This window comes from Globicephala melas, chromosome 5, assembly GCF_963455315.2.
Source record: "Globicephala melas chromosome 5, mGloMel1.2, whole genome shotgun sequence".
NCBI lineage: Eukaryota > Metazoa > Chordata > Mammalia > Artiodactyla > Delphinidae > Globicephala > Globicephala melas.
Window position 1 is genome coordinate 105,894,302 of NC_083318.1, and position 15,162 is coordinate 105,909,463.

Consider the following 15,162-nt stretch of genomic DNA (forward strand, 5'->3'; position numbering starts at 1 on the left):
TGTCATCTCTGTGAGTTTAAGGAAAGGGCAGGAAGGGCCACCAGTGCACACAGCTGCAGAGTCACTAGGTGGACCATTAGATCTGAAGGATTCACCTTTAAAATCACCTTAGATAGGAGCAGCCTTAGAAGAGGTCATCTCTTTGGAGTGATGTGAACCCTGCTGTTTGGAGCAGAGAGGAGGCAAATAGTGAATGCCTGAGGGTAACTAGCCTGCCTACTCTGTTTACACCAGCTCCCTGCCCAGACGATTTTTGAACTACCCTTGAATTCTGTTTGATATTCATCTGTTTCCTGAAGACAAAGCAGTCTAAGCTTGAGGGAATTTCTGTGGTGATAGGGCAGGCAATAACTGTCTAAGGCAACATGGAGAGAAGAAGAAAACATAATACATCTCCAGTATAGTCTCTCAAAGATGGTCCCGGATGCTCTTAGCCAGAGACGGATGCTTCCTGCACCACCATTCCTCTTTACTCTTTCTGAGATGCTTTCAGTCTATGTGGAGCTCTCATAGGTGTTATTTTTTTCAGATCTTTGATTCCTTCTATTTTCTGTAGTTTCTCCAGGGCTGAATCAAGGGAAGGAGTAAGAAAAAAATGTAAATCTGATTGTTATTTGATTTTAATTATGTTTATGATAAAAGTCTCAAATTGTAATGCAATCAAATATTTTGTTCTTTTAATTTTAAATTCTTCCATACTTTTTTCTCCCTTCATTTCAACCCATTTGAGAGCTATAACAGAGTGCGTTAGTAATCCTTCCAGGCATTGGTTCTCAGAATGAGAACAGGACAGAGGACCTTCCTAGGGGCTCATATGACTCTTGCATGGGCATGTGTGTGTGTGTGTGTGTGTGTGTGTATGTAAGAGGTCATATTTAATTTTCCTATTTTGATTAAGAAGGTTGCATCCTATCTACTTCACAAGGGAATCTGAAAATTACTAGTATTGAAAGTTCTTCCCTATCTCAGGGCTTGAGTTAAATGTAATGTGGCTAAACTGAGTTATACAGAATGTGTACACAGATCTGAGAAAGTCACACAGGTAAAAAAAAAAAAAAAAAAAAAGAAGAAGATACATGAAAGAAAAAATAAAAGAATTAAGAGTATTCAATAGGAAGATTAAAAGATGACAAAGTTCAAGAGATTTTGAGAGGCTACTACCACATGCCAAGCCTATTGTGGTCACTCTGAGCCTGTGTGGGGTGGAGGAGAGTAGAGATGAAGAAAACAGGTTCCTTTTCTCGAAGTACATATCATCTAGGCTGGAGGAGACATGAAATGAAGAGAACAAGTCAACAGTGTATAATTATCTACCAAAAAAGTGGTGTAGACCACAAGGGCTAAAATGGAGTGCTTCCGTGTAGCTAGGAAAGGTATAAAGGAAGACCCTAGAACAGATTTTGATATGGATATGATAGATGTGGAGTGAGGGAGAAATGTTTCAGTTAGGGATGTGTGTGTGTATGTATTTGTGTGTCTACTGTTAGAGATGTAAAGATTAAGATTTTTAAATAATGAATAACCTTATAAATTAAGCAGAAGTATTTGGCATTTAGTTTCAGAACAGTAGAGGGCTACTGAAGTTTCGTGAGTAAGGCACCAGTGTGAGAACAGTGGTATTTTCATCAGGTTGCAGAGTGCAGGATAAATTGGAAGAAAAGGTGGTGGAGAACAGGAAGGCCATGTAAGAAGCTATTTTTGGCAACACAGATGTGGGGTAATATGAGCCTAGACAAGGGAAATATTATTGAAGTAGAAAAAAAGGACAGAAAAAATTTTAATACATTGAAGTTAGCAATAAAATGAATTGTGGTTATATGTGAAGAAAAAATAAGAGGCAGTGATCATTTTACCAAAAGAATATAGAGAATATGATCAGAAAATAGTGTTTGGTGAGGAATGATTTCATTCATTCAAATAAAAGAATGGCTTTTAAACTGTGATTTGTAAATTGTTATAGTTCCTTTGAAGCTGAAATTTCACAGTTTCTGGGAGTCATAGAACATAATTTAAAAATTAACTCTTGGGCTTCCCTGGTGGCGCAGTGGTTGAGAGTCCGCCTGCCGATGCAGGGGACACAGATTCGTGCCCCAGTCCAGGAGGATCCCACGTGCCACAGAGCAGCTAGGCCCGTGAGCCATGGCCACTGAGCCTGCGCATCCGGAGCCTGTGCTCCGCAACGGGAGAGGCCACAACAGTGAGAGGCCCGCGTACAGCAACAAAAAAAAAAAAAAAAAAAAAATTAACTCTTAACAAATTTCAAATTTTAATATAAAACAACACATCCATGAAACTTGTCGCATAATATCTACATTTAAGCTCAATGGGGCCACCAATGGCATTAACCTGAGCTTCCATGCCAACTCACTCTTTGTGCAGACTTCAGAATAAATCTGCATGTTCCTGCTATGTGTTCATATTTGGGCACAAATATGAATTCTTACAAAAATATTGCTGAGAGACTGTTGTTTCTCAGTGATCTTTTCTAAATTTAGGCCTACTGAGATGGGCACATTTTCCATCTACGCTGTGTGTGCAAAACCAAGCTACAGAAATATAACTGACTTGTTACCCATAACTCTTTCTGTATGTATCAGTATGTGTACATATAACAAAATGGCCCATTTGTCACCTTTAAGGACTTCATAATAAGTACCTGCTAGCCTATTAGCTTTAATCTGATAAAATACTGGTTTTCCATTTAAGACATATTATAGAAAGGAAACTGTGTTTAGAAAAAATTGAAAGTTACTGGTTTAGAACACATGAAGGTTGAAATTTTCGTGGTACTCAGATGAAAATAATTTACAGACAACTGGGAATGTAGGATTAAGAAATTCTGTTGGTAATTTTGAGACTGGTGGTAGATTTAAAAATAACTCATATAGTTGAATCTATGAGAGTGAATGAGGTCTCCGAGTGCAAGGAGTGTTTTAGGGGCTTCCAAGGATACGGAGTGTGAGAAGGAGCAGGGTCCAAGGCTAAAAGAGAAGGGAAATCAGAGGGTTGGAAGTGTGCCAGTTCTTAAGCATATTAGATGATCAAGTCTTACTCTGAAAAACCAAGAGTTTTGATCTCAACCAATTTTCTTCTAAGAAAATTATTCTAGACAATATAAAGTAAACTTCATGAGGAACTGGTAAAGAAGAAATATAAAATGTCTGGTAGAAGTGGAGGCCTGCCCAAAGGAACTAAGTGCACTACATTGCTTCTGGGATAAAATGATGGTTCAAAAGGCAGTTTAGCTAATACAACATCTTTTCTAATTGTATGAGAGAGAGAGAGAAGAGAGAAGAAGTTCCATTTAATATTTGAGGTTAAAACAAATTCTCATGACATATTTCAAGTATGTATAGTATTGAATTTGGAGACAGATGGGGAAAGAATAATAGAGTGGTATTCCACTGAACATCAACAGTTAAAACAATAGAAATGAAGGAGAGGAAAGTGGGAAATATGACTGGATAAAACTAAAAAGAGAATAAATGAAAGAAAAGTTAAAGGTGGTAGAGCAAATAAGAAATTGATAACTGGAGTTCTTTCTAAAGAGCATGATAGAAATGAAAAGGGAAAGTAGGGAGAAACAAGAGTGGACATTTGGGTTTCACAACAATGCACATAGAAGGGGGAAGAGGATTTCCAGTGAAATGAGTCTGTTTCCATTTTCCATGCTGTAGAAATTACTTTTATTTCTGCCCCAGATTTTAGGAACACTTACACTCCATTAAGGGTCCCAGGCAGCTCTTGTCACAGTTTTTTTGTTTTTTCATTCTCAATTTTCCTCTCTGATTGAAGTATGTATTTTATCTTCTACCTTAATAAACTGTGTAGAAAACTTGCAATTGAATTCTGGCCTCTTTCTTGTAAAAGGCTAAGAAGTTATTGCATTAAGCTTTGGACAAAGTAAACACTCCTCTTTCTGTTTATTTAATTTCAGAAATTTGTTGCTTTTTTCCATATTGCATAAAGAGTAGGCTTGCACAGGATATGTATGTATATAGATTCTATTTAAACATACATACTTATTTATGTACAGAGAGAGAAAGAGTGCAATTGCAAACAGTGTGTCTCTGTGTGTTCATGTGTGTATAAATATACAATCTGAGGGGCTCTGGTGATGATAAGAATGGGTTCTTTCATTCAGTAAAGCTTAGGGTGACACTTTCTAAGGATGGCACACTTCACAGTAGCACATATGCACATAAACTACTTCCAATTAAGCCTTGTCTAAACCAAGCTTTAGCACTGAGACTTCCCAATTTAGAAAAATAAATGCAAAGAACTCAAGGGCCATAATCATATTAAATTCTCTCAACTTTCTCTTAAGGAATGTACACAAAAATAATTTCATCTTGGAGCTGGAAAAAAATAAGTCAGGATGACAATAGTTCTCTCAAGGATCTAACATAAATATGAAAGCACATACCAAAAACCCGATTAAATTCCTGTTCTCTTGAATCCACTTGCAGGTTCAATGTAGCCCCAACTGCTAGAACCATTTCTGATTTAGGCCAAAGGAGTTTAGTGCTATGATCTGGGACTAAACACACTTGGAGCTAATTTGGTGCTCACTTTGTGGGCTAATTCTGATAACATTTCCAGGACTAAACCTCCCAGAACTTTCAGGAACCTATTTTGCCATCTTTAGGTGCACTCAAAGACTGAAGTTTTTGACTTGAACCCCCAGCCCAATATCTGGGTTCCCTGCTTCCTGCTGTCAGACTTCCTGCCAGCAGGTTCCATATTAGCCCCTGTGACTCTGCTCTTTACGATGGAGGAGACATGCTGCTGCGTCCTTTTGGACCCCCAATGATTGATTGCCTGCCTGGTTAAAGTCTTCTGCCTACCACCCTAGGCCACCATAGCACTGGTGTCAGAGCTCCAGGTCCAGGACCCAGGCCCTGATTTACACTCAGTTGTGCTATGGGTTTCTTCTTTCTTGTGGGTCCCACCGCATCCAGCACTGCCTTTTCTGTTTGCCCAGTATCTCCTCATGTTGATGGAAATTATAACTGAAGCAAAACAATATTCATTTTTGGATTTTACATTCAATTCTACAGATTTAGAATTTGAGATAATTAGAATAAGCCTAAACTTTAATGACATATTAATTAAGGACAAAAATCTGCTAAACAAAATACTAAGTCATCAGGTAGAATACTTAAATTTTGCGAAAGAATGAACTTTCCAAACACATTCAAGCTCTTTTCAACTATTTATATAAAATACTAATGTGTTCTTTGGGAATCTTATGTACTCAACAAAACACTTCCTCTGAAAAATACTTTTCAAATAAAATCCACTTACTTCATTGATTTTATGTCTTTTAACATTGCTTACAGATACATTTTTATTGATTCCCTTCAATAGCCTGCTGTTTCTCTTCACTTAGTTACAATTAGCAAGAGTTTATTGAAGTAGTTTAAAACTGTTAATCATTTATAGATTTGTGAGTTTATAGAAGCACATGTAAAAGAAAATCTGTAGGAATTAAATCCTCAATTTGATATAACTGCCAAAGAGAAGGAGAATTCTTTTCTTTGCTCCTTTGGAAACTTGTAATACCTGAACAGTGTTAAAATATGTTAGACTTAAATTGTGAGGATCAGAATATGGCCAATTTAAAATTCAGCTCTCTTTTTTTTTCCATATTCTTTCTGGGTATTATTTCCTTGGTTTTGAGACTTCACATTAACAATGAATGGATGTAAAGAAGGAAAGGAACTCAAGGAACCAGAAAGTGTGTGAATGAGGTAGCACTTGAACCCCTGATATCATTTGGATTTCGTGGTAACTCCCTGTGTGTCATAGGTGAGGACCTTCAGAGGGACTGAGCTTGTGAAGGACCCAGAACTAGTAAGAGGGAAGGAACTAGCATATCTTGAGCTCATTCTATGTGCCAGGTGCTTTACAGATAGAACATTTATTGGGGTGGCTAGACTCAGTGGTGTACAATTAAGAAATAGCTTCAGTGTTGTTCTCAAAACTGCCCTTCAGACTAGCTCTGTTGGTTTTCTCATCTCTGACAGATAATCTTGCATAAATACCAGAGCTTTTGGGTCACTCATATCTCTTTTTCCAGTATTAAAAATCTGGTTGATATTGAAGTTTCAATCTGTCATCAAATTCAAATCTTCTCCCCTCCCTGCTCTTAGAATTCTCAGGTGGGCGAGGGTAGAGAAGGTCTGTTTCTAAAGTATTCTCCCAGGTTCTCCACCCCCAACTCTCACCATCAGGGGTCATGGAAAACTCATCACTTGCACACTACCCTCTAGGAAAGGATATTTTGTGCCTGAATCTGTCTATAAAGTGTCCTGGACTACACTTTCTCCTTATAAGTTTTATTAATGAGAGTAAAATGCCTCATCTTGAATTATATTGGAGTATATTCAGTTTTTGTTTTTAAATAAGATGTAACAGGTTTCATTAAATTGCCTGAGGTCGCAGCAAGGGTTATTCCTAGGTTTTGAAATCATGTATTTGGAATCCAGAGTCCAAGCTCTTCTCATTGCACTACAAAGCTTCTCTCTGAGTATAAACACAAATAAATAAAAAAAGTTTCACACTTTTAATTTAGCATTTTCTCTCATCCAAGTTTGACTTATTAGATCAACACCTTTAGAATAAGTAATACCATTAAGTTATAACAAAAAGTGATTTATAAATAAATAAATGTTGTCTATTAAAGAGAATCTAATAAATATTAAATAATAAAGGTGAAATAAATAGATTTATATGATTTTCTCTATTTAAGGGTAATATTTTTTAAATAAAAACTGGTTTGCTAGAGAAGATCAGAATATGGATTGAGGGCTTTTAAAGTTTTGAATGTTTGGACATGTTGAGGGCAATCTAGTAATTCTCATACAAAAATGAAAACCTGTGATAATTCCTGGAAGGAATATTGGTTACTGAGGCATTCTTACAGCAGTTCAGAAATGTTAGAACACATCCTATGCACATGCTCATATTTGAAGAACATGAAGTGTGGCTGGGAGGTAGGAAAAACAGGGTGGAAGTAGAGGTGGCTTAGTGGTTTGACTATTGCCAATTCACACCCTTTTCATAAAACCTCCAAGATTTTATTTCAGTTCCTTGTCTGACATAAAATGAGACATTGTGTTACCTGTGAGAGAGGTGTTACAAGTAAAAGTGAAGGATGAATCAGTGCTTCTCAAAACCATTTCCTCAGGATTGTTTGAAATCAGAGGAAAGATATTTAAAATGTAAGGAAAATACTGAAAAAATTCCATGTTCAGAAGATTGCTTCCTTAAGGATATGGAGGTTAAGCAAGTTGCTTTCTAGCCCCTCATGTCTCCACTGTTTTCCTCAGTCTCACCCTTTTTGGTCCAACATTGAAAACTGTTTCGGAGGCTAATAAGGAGTGAGGGTAAAGGTGGTAGTGACCTATTAAATTATCCTGACCTGTTTTAGAGTTTGGGGCATGAGTAATGTCCCAAACCATGTGCTCACCTACCTGTAGTATTTACCTAGGTATAATATTTATGTTAGAAGTGTTTCTCACAGCATCAATTTTCCCTTGGCTAGCTAAGAGGAAATCAATGGCTATGTGATTATTTGTGACAACACTGTGTCAATGAAAATTCAATTTACTATCAAGATAAGAAGAAAAATGGAATATTATTCAAGCCAAACTGAGAATTATAACCAGGGAAGCAGATTCTCAGCAAGCTCTGAGAACTGTTCTACCTGTTAGAAGTTGGAAGGCAAAGTCATATACATTTTTGAGACAAAGAATCATACATCAAAATGATATATTTTACATAAAGTTCACCAAGGATACATAGTCCAGGTAAACACATAACAAAGAAACAGCAAGTCACCATGATCCCCTACAGAGCTGGGAAAGAACACTATTCTTTTAAGAAGTTACATTGCTAACATCAGAAGAAAGAAATAAAATTGATTTTTAAGGTTGAGTAGGCTCTTCCATCTTTGAGGAGCTCTGCTTCATGTGTATGGCAGATGCACCCTGCACATTAGGGAGGGAGAAGACCCAAGTAACACAGAGAGAGAATTTTATGTTTAATTTTTTCTTGTCCTGCCTTAAAACATAAATTTTATTTCATCAACTGGATAATAAATTTAACCTAGTTTGTGGAGCTTCCAGAGCAGAAGGTATTCTCATAAGAAGTACCTGAAAGGGGCACAGATACTATTGGGAATATGCATAGTGTTTATATCAACTGTAGTGAGCCAGTCATTGTTCCTTTAAAGTAAACAGCTCTGAAGAGAACAGACTGATGATTATAGCTATGATAGCTCCAATATTAGTTCCCATTCCTGGCATGGTAGGTTTTGTTAACAGGGTTGTGATGACCTGAGAAAAATCATTTTGTTGATGTGGAGTCAAGGTCCACTTTTCACAAGGCTGAAGTTTGGAATGCATTATGTGATTGAAATTTAAGAATGAGAAGGGGCCTATAAGATGAAATCTACCTTCTGAAATGTTAAAAGGAATAACTGTTACATTTTTCTGTCAGCAGAATCAGATAGAAGAAGACAAGTCTAGTAATGAATTAAATTCAGAATTGTAGCTGTATTAGTCAGGGTCCTCCAGAGACATAGAACCAATAGGATATGAAAGGAGATCTATTATGAGGAACTGGGTCATGCAGTTATAGAGGCTAAGGAGGCCCATGATCCACGAGCTGCAGACCCAGGAGGCCAGTGGTGTAGTTCAGTCCAAGCCTGAAGGCCTGAGAATGGGAGAAGCCAATAGTGTAAATGTCAGCCTGAGGGCAGGAAAAGATGAGATGAGATGTCCCAGCTCAGCAGCAATGAGGCAGGAAAAAGGGGCAAATGCCTCCTTCTTCCACCTTTTTGTTTTATTCAGGCCCTTAACACATTGGATGATGCCTACCAGTTGGAGAGGGCAACTTAATTTACTGAGCCCACCAGCTAAAATACTAATCTCATCTAGAAACACCCTCACTGACAACACCCAGAAATAGTTTCACCAGATACCTGGGCATTCCCTGATCCAGTCAAGTTGATACATAAAATTAACTACCACGGTAGCTAAGAGACAAATGAGCAAGACAGTTCATTTTTCCTTAAGGGGCAAAAGACCTTAGGGAGTAAAAATATAACAGAATAGAAATAATAGAGAGTAAGTTGAAAAACCTTTATTCAGTTAACAGAGGGTGTCAAAGTACAATAATAATAACCAAGACTAGAAGTAAGCAAAGAAAAATTGTACCAGGGAATCAGAAAATTATATTCTGTTGCCTTGGACAGAAACAGTCTATGTCTGCAGTAACCAATTTGACCAGTCTTGGGAGGATACTGTTCACCCGTGTAGCTGTCAGTTTACAGACTACTGATGGACTGGACATCCAGTGCTCTAGAGGAAATGGTGTATGTCTTCTTAATTAAGAAACGTGAATCTAATGACCATCTTGGAGTTTTGCTGCTGTTTCAATTGTTAATAGTACATCATAATGTTCTTTCCATCATGGTTCAAGGGCAGAGTTCTCTGATGTCTTTCCCTGAAGACCAGCTTTTCAGGCTTCAGATCATGCAGGGTGACTGTTCTATAATGGAGCTTGAATCTGTTGGCAATAAAGCTGGATATGAGCCCCCTGTATTATTTAATCATATCAGTTTGCAATAGGTAGAATCTGACTTTGGAGATGAAATTCCCAAACACATGGAAAGGCTTATCATTAACTTGGGAGGAGACAACTTGTGGGTCCTGGAGGAAGTTGGTCTTGTTCCGGTCAAGTCTAATTGGTAATACTTTAGGCCTTGAAATTTCAAGGATTTCTGAGAGCTTTGCTCATAATAATTGTAGGATTCCATTGATTCTCTCTACTTTTCCTGATGATTTTGGATGAAAAAGACAGTGAAGTTTCTGAATAAAAGGTGAACATTTACAGAGTTAAATAATAGCAATGCCAGGGAAATATGTGCCTATGTCAATGGAGAGATAATTTCTTGACTTCCACCACACCCCAGTCAGGAAAATAAAGTCAAGCAATTATTATTATTATTATTAATATTATTAATAGAAGAAGGAGGAGGACTATTACCACTTTTAGAGCCATAGTTCCAGTTATTATTTACTTTTTCTTAGGGTGAATCAAGGAAAGCCCTTGATTCACCCTAAGAAAAAGTAAATAATAACTGGAACACAATCATAGCTCATTGCTTGGGGCATTTGTATAAAATCCATTTGGGGATGTTCAAAGGGGTTTCAGGACTTTACCTCCTTTTCACTTCCTACTTTTATAGTTTTGTAAGGATCATGCCACTGGCAGCTAGGACATGTGTTAGAGATATCCTCAGCACTAGCCTTATTAAAATCAGGCACCAACCTTATTTTCTAATTGTTGACAATTTATCTCCGCCACTGTGTGTGATGTATAAAACATGTTTACTTAACTCTACTTGAAATCTTTCGGCTCCAGAGATCTCTTGAGCGCCAAAGTTATCCCCATGAACTATGCATCTTAATCTCTTCCACATTTTTTTCTCTGCATCGTTGGTTTGTCTCTGACGGTCAACAATAACTTCTGTAAGCCCCTTCAACATGAATCTTCCTTAAGTGCTTATAGGCACAATTACTCGGGTAAACGACGCTTGCTGATCATAGTGGTCACCTGCTATGTTTAGTTTTATTTGTTCAGAGGGAGGATGCCCCTGATGGATGACAGTTGGGTTTTGGCCAAGTACCAGAGACATGAGATTGTACAAGCACCGCACAGAAATTCTCATGTTGCCTGCTGGATGTGAAACTATGCCTCCTCCAGGCTGAGCATCTGCTTCCTTTGGGGTTTCTTAATTCGGAAGAAATCTATTGGTCCCTAGGTCATATGGTCATGTGCAAAAATTAAATTTCAACTTACATACATGTTTTGTTAGGGTGGTCAATAAAATGCTTTGAGTCATAATAATGTGTTATGGTGAGATAAAATTATCTGGAATTAAAGGAATGGAGCTCCCGACACCGTGGGGCTCGTCCCCGCCCACCAACAGCGGTGGGGCCCCAGCTTCCCAGTCCCCCTCACTTCCCACAGTCTCCAGCAGGGGCCCAGCCCAGGCCTCCTCTTTCCCTCACTTCCCCCTAATTCCCCTTCCAGACGCTGCCCTCAAGTTGAAGCCTCAGCCACCACAACAGACCTCGAGCCCCAGCAGCCGCCCTCACGCAACAGGCCGTGGTCCGCTGGCCTCCCAAGAGCACCAGCCATCCTAACGGAGGCCTCCTGGGGGCCCCTGGCCTCCACCTCGGCTGCCCCAGGGCCTCCCGCGGCCGCTTCCCCCTGCCTGGGGCCTGCAGCTGATGCGGGGAGCAGGCTCCGCCGGAGCCGAGGGCATCTTGGCGCCGCAGCCACCGCCACCACAGCAGAAATATCAGGAGAGGTCAAGGCAGTGGCCATCAGCAGCGCCAGGGGACAAAGCACAGGAAAGGCACCCCACAGTCACTGGTGTTTGAGGGTGACAGCAATTCCAGAATGCTGCATTTCCTTACAACTGTTGTGGGCTCCACTTGTGATGTAAAGGTGAAGAATGGTACCACCTGTGGATGCTGAGCTCAAAGTTCAAACTGGCAGTAGACGCTGGGCACAGAAAGCATTGGAGCCAGCAGGTGGCCCTCGTCAGGAAGACATTGTGGACACCATGGTGTTTAAGTCAAGTGATGTCGTGCTTGTCTACTTCCAAAATGTTGACTTCAATTATGCTACTAAAGTTCACTGATTCAGCCATTGCCATGAACTCAAAAGTGAGTGGGGAGCACAAAGAGAAGATGCTTCAGTGCTGGGAGGGGGGCGACAGTAACAGCGATGACTATGACCTGGAGTCTGACATGTCCAATGGATGGGACCCCAATGAAATGTTCAAGTTCAATGAAGAGAACTACAGTGTAAAGACCTCCTATGACAGTAGTCTCTCTTCTTGTCCCTTAGAGAAGGACAACTCAGAAGAGTTTCATCAGCGGGAGCTGTGTGCAGCCCAGTTGACTTGAAAGACTAAATTGAACCCCCAGTACTGCCTGCGGGTCGCCATGGAGAATGATGAAGGGTGCACCGAGGAGGAGAACAGTGCAGTTCAGCAACGGGGTTCAGGAGGAGAGAGCCCCAGCTTGGCATCTAGAGAGGGAAAGTATATCCCTCTACCTCATCGAGTTCAGGAATGTCCCAGGGGAGGAGTTTGATGCAGTAGTACTCGTGCCGGCCGGCCTGGCCTTAGCTCTTTGCCACCTCTTGGCCTTCACCATCTTGACAATAGCAGCCCTAGCCCAGGTTCTGAGACACGCAGTATCAATGGAGGCCCCTCTCTCATGTCCCCTAAGGCACAGTGGCCTCTGAGAGGTACCAAGACTCTGTCTTCCCCCAGCAACAGGCCTTCTGGAGAAGCTTCTGTTCCACCTGCTCCTGCAGTGGGCCGGATGTACCCCCTGCACTCTCCCAAGTCAGCTGTCCCTGCCCCAGTCTCAGCTTCCTGTCCTGAGCCTCCCATCTGCTCAGCAGTACCGACCTCTTCAGCTTCCATCCCCATGATGTCATCAGTTGGGGATCCTGGAGTAGGCTCCATTTCCCCAGCTTCTCCAAAGATCTCACTGGCCCCCACAGATGTAAAAGAACTCCTGGCCAAGTAACCTGAGAGAACGTTGCAGTTCCAGGAGCTGTCCTGGATAGCTAGGAAAGTCCCTGGCCTTCAGAACAAACAGAAACACTTTCAACTGGAAGAACTGAGAAAGTTTGGGACCCAGTTTAAGTTTCAGCCCAGTAGCTCCCCTGAGACCAGCCTGGATCCTTTCCCTCCCCAGATCCAAAAAAAGGAGGCCAAAGGGAAGGAGAAGGAGGTCTTTTGGCTTCAGACTCCATGGGGGCTGTTTCTTCCTTTTAGAATCCATATCGCTTAAGGAGGACGAACTATCCCTGCTACTAGCAGGAGGCACCGAGGGGCGGGGTCAGCCCCTCTGCCTTGCCCAAGCCAAAGAGATGACAAGGATGAGGTCCCTGTTGCTGAACAAGTGAAGTCAACACTGAACCCTAAGACCAAGGAGTTCAATCTCACTAAGCCCCTGCTGTGTGTTAATAAATCAACCAGTACTCCAACTTCTCCTGCGCCCCGGACTCATTCAACTCCCTCCATCCCGGTGCTGACAGCAGGTCAGAGTGGGCTATAAAGCCTCCAGTACATTTCCTACATACCTCAGGCACACATGGGACCAGCTGTTCAGGCACCTCAGGACAAAAATCCTGTGTCCAACTCAATGCCTGGACAGCAGGACAAGTACCAGGGAGCAAAAGGCTCCCTGCCCTCCCAGCACTTGGACAAATACCAGACAGCTTCAGCCCCTCTGATGATGCAGGCCACCGCCACCGCTTCTGCTCCACCTCTGGTGGCTGCCACACCTTATTCTTCCTACATTCCCTACAACCCACAGCAGTTCCCAGGCCAGCCCACCATGATGCAGCCCATAGCCCCCTACCCTTCACAGACAGTGATTGCCCCCATGCTTCAAAGCAACCCACGCATGCTGACGTCAGGGAGCCATCCCCAGGCCATTGTGTCACCCTTCACCCCTCAGTACACTTCTGCAGAGCAGCCCACCCCCCAAGCCCTTTATGGCATGGTTCACCAGTCCTATCTGCACCATGCCATGTAGCTCCAGCTGCAACCAGCCACCATGCCTATTGGGAGCCAACTGCAGTCCCAGCATGTGGACCCTGGTCCCATCCAGCACCAGGTGGGGCAGGCCCTACACCTGGGCAGTGTATAGCCATAGCAGAGCCTGTACCACCCAGGGGTCCTGACAGGTACACCACCTTCTCTGCCACCCGGACCTTCTGCCCAGTCCCGTCAAAGCAGCTTCCCCCAACCAGCCGCTGTGTATTCCATCCATGCCCACCAGCAGCTGCCCCATGGTGTCACCAATATGGCCCATGTTACCCACGCCCATGTCCAAACTGGAATCACAACAGCCCAGCCTCCTCACCCTGGGGCTCCCCACCTGCCCCAGATGATGATGCTGCACCTACCCCAGAGCCATGGGGGCTCCCCTCAAGGTGCAATGCCCCACAGTGGGGTGCCTGCATTCTCAGCTTCCATACCCTCACCGTACCCCTACATCAGACACTCCCAAGGTGAGCAGCCTGGACAGGTGCCTGGATGTCCGGGAGGAGCTGATGACAGGATTCTTGAGTTCTCATTAGCTGGAGGAATTTGGCTGATGCACTGCAGGTAGGGCAGGATGCACGGGCTCTGGGTGGGGAGTGAGGGGTGTTGGAGGCAGGGCTGTTACACAGGGCGCCTGCCGACCTGCACCTGTCTGTGATGTAGGGTAAGCAGAAGCCACAGTCGCTGCCACCAGGGGCTTGCTCCTGGCTCTGTTCTTTGCTTCTTTCCATCCTCCCTCAGTTGTGATCCGGCAGCCCCCCTCCCCGCTGCCTCCTCAGCTCTCAGTGAACCCAGCTGTCTCCTGACTTAGCCAAGGTAAGGTCAGCACAGCAGACAACGTCAGGCTGGGATGTGGGGCGCTGAGCTGGGCACATGAGGAAGAGCTCTGGTTCACTGGGAAACGGCGATTGATCTGTGCCTCTGACAGCCCCATGAGACACCTTGAGGAGGCCGGTCCTATCAACACTCCCCCCCCACCCCACACTGGATGGCATTGGATGAAGGGACAGCTGCTTGGGTTCTAATGTGTCTGCTCTCTTCTCTTTCCCCTCCAACCAGTTCAATCTCATCCCTCCCAGCAGCTCCCATTCCACCCCCCATGGAACTGAAGATTGTCCTCGCTGTGACCTGAGACCTCCATGAGTGGAGGGAAGAGTGATCTATGTCTCTTCCCCCAGCAGCTCGGAGAAGTCCCAGCCCCCCAGCCCCTTATCTCCCCCTTGGGGAGCTGTGGAATTCCTGCCAAGTGCCTTGAATGGGAAGGGCCTCAAAGTGGGCAGGGCCAGGGTCCAGCAGGGGTGGGGGTTTCTGCTCTGCCCCTGCCCATCCCCACCCCATCTTGCTCTCCTATCCTCTCATCTATCCCCCCACTGGAGATGGAAGATCTTTTATTTTCTATTATTTATAACCACAGACTTGGGCCCCCTGTTCTTTCTTCCCCATTAACTTGAGTGATCTGTGTGAGAGACACAGGTGACCCACCAAGATGGTTGGACAAGGACTTTTACTTT

General features: G+C 42.8%; 1 pseudogene; it reads left to right on the forward strand.

Annotated features, from left to right (window-relative positions):
• The first annotated feature begins 10,958 nt into the window (after positions 1-10,958).
• LOC115850163 (ataxin-2-like protein pseudogene) lies at positions 10,959-14,783 on the forward strand (annotated as a pseudogene).
• Positions 14,784-15,162: the final 379 nt, after the last annotated feature.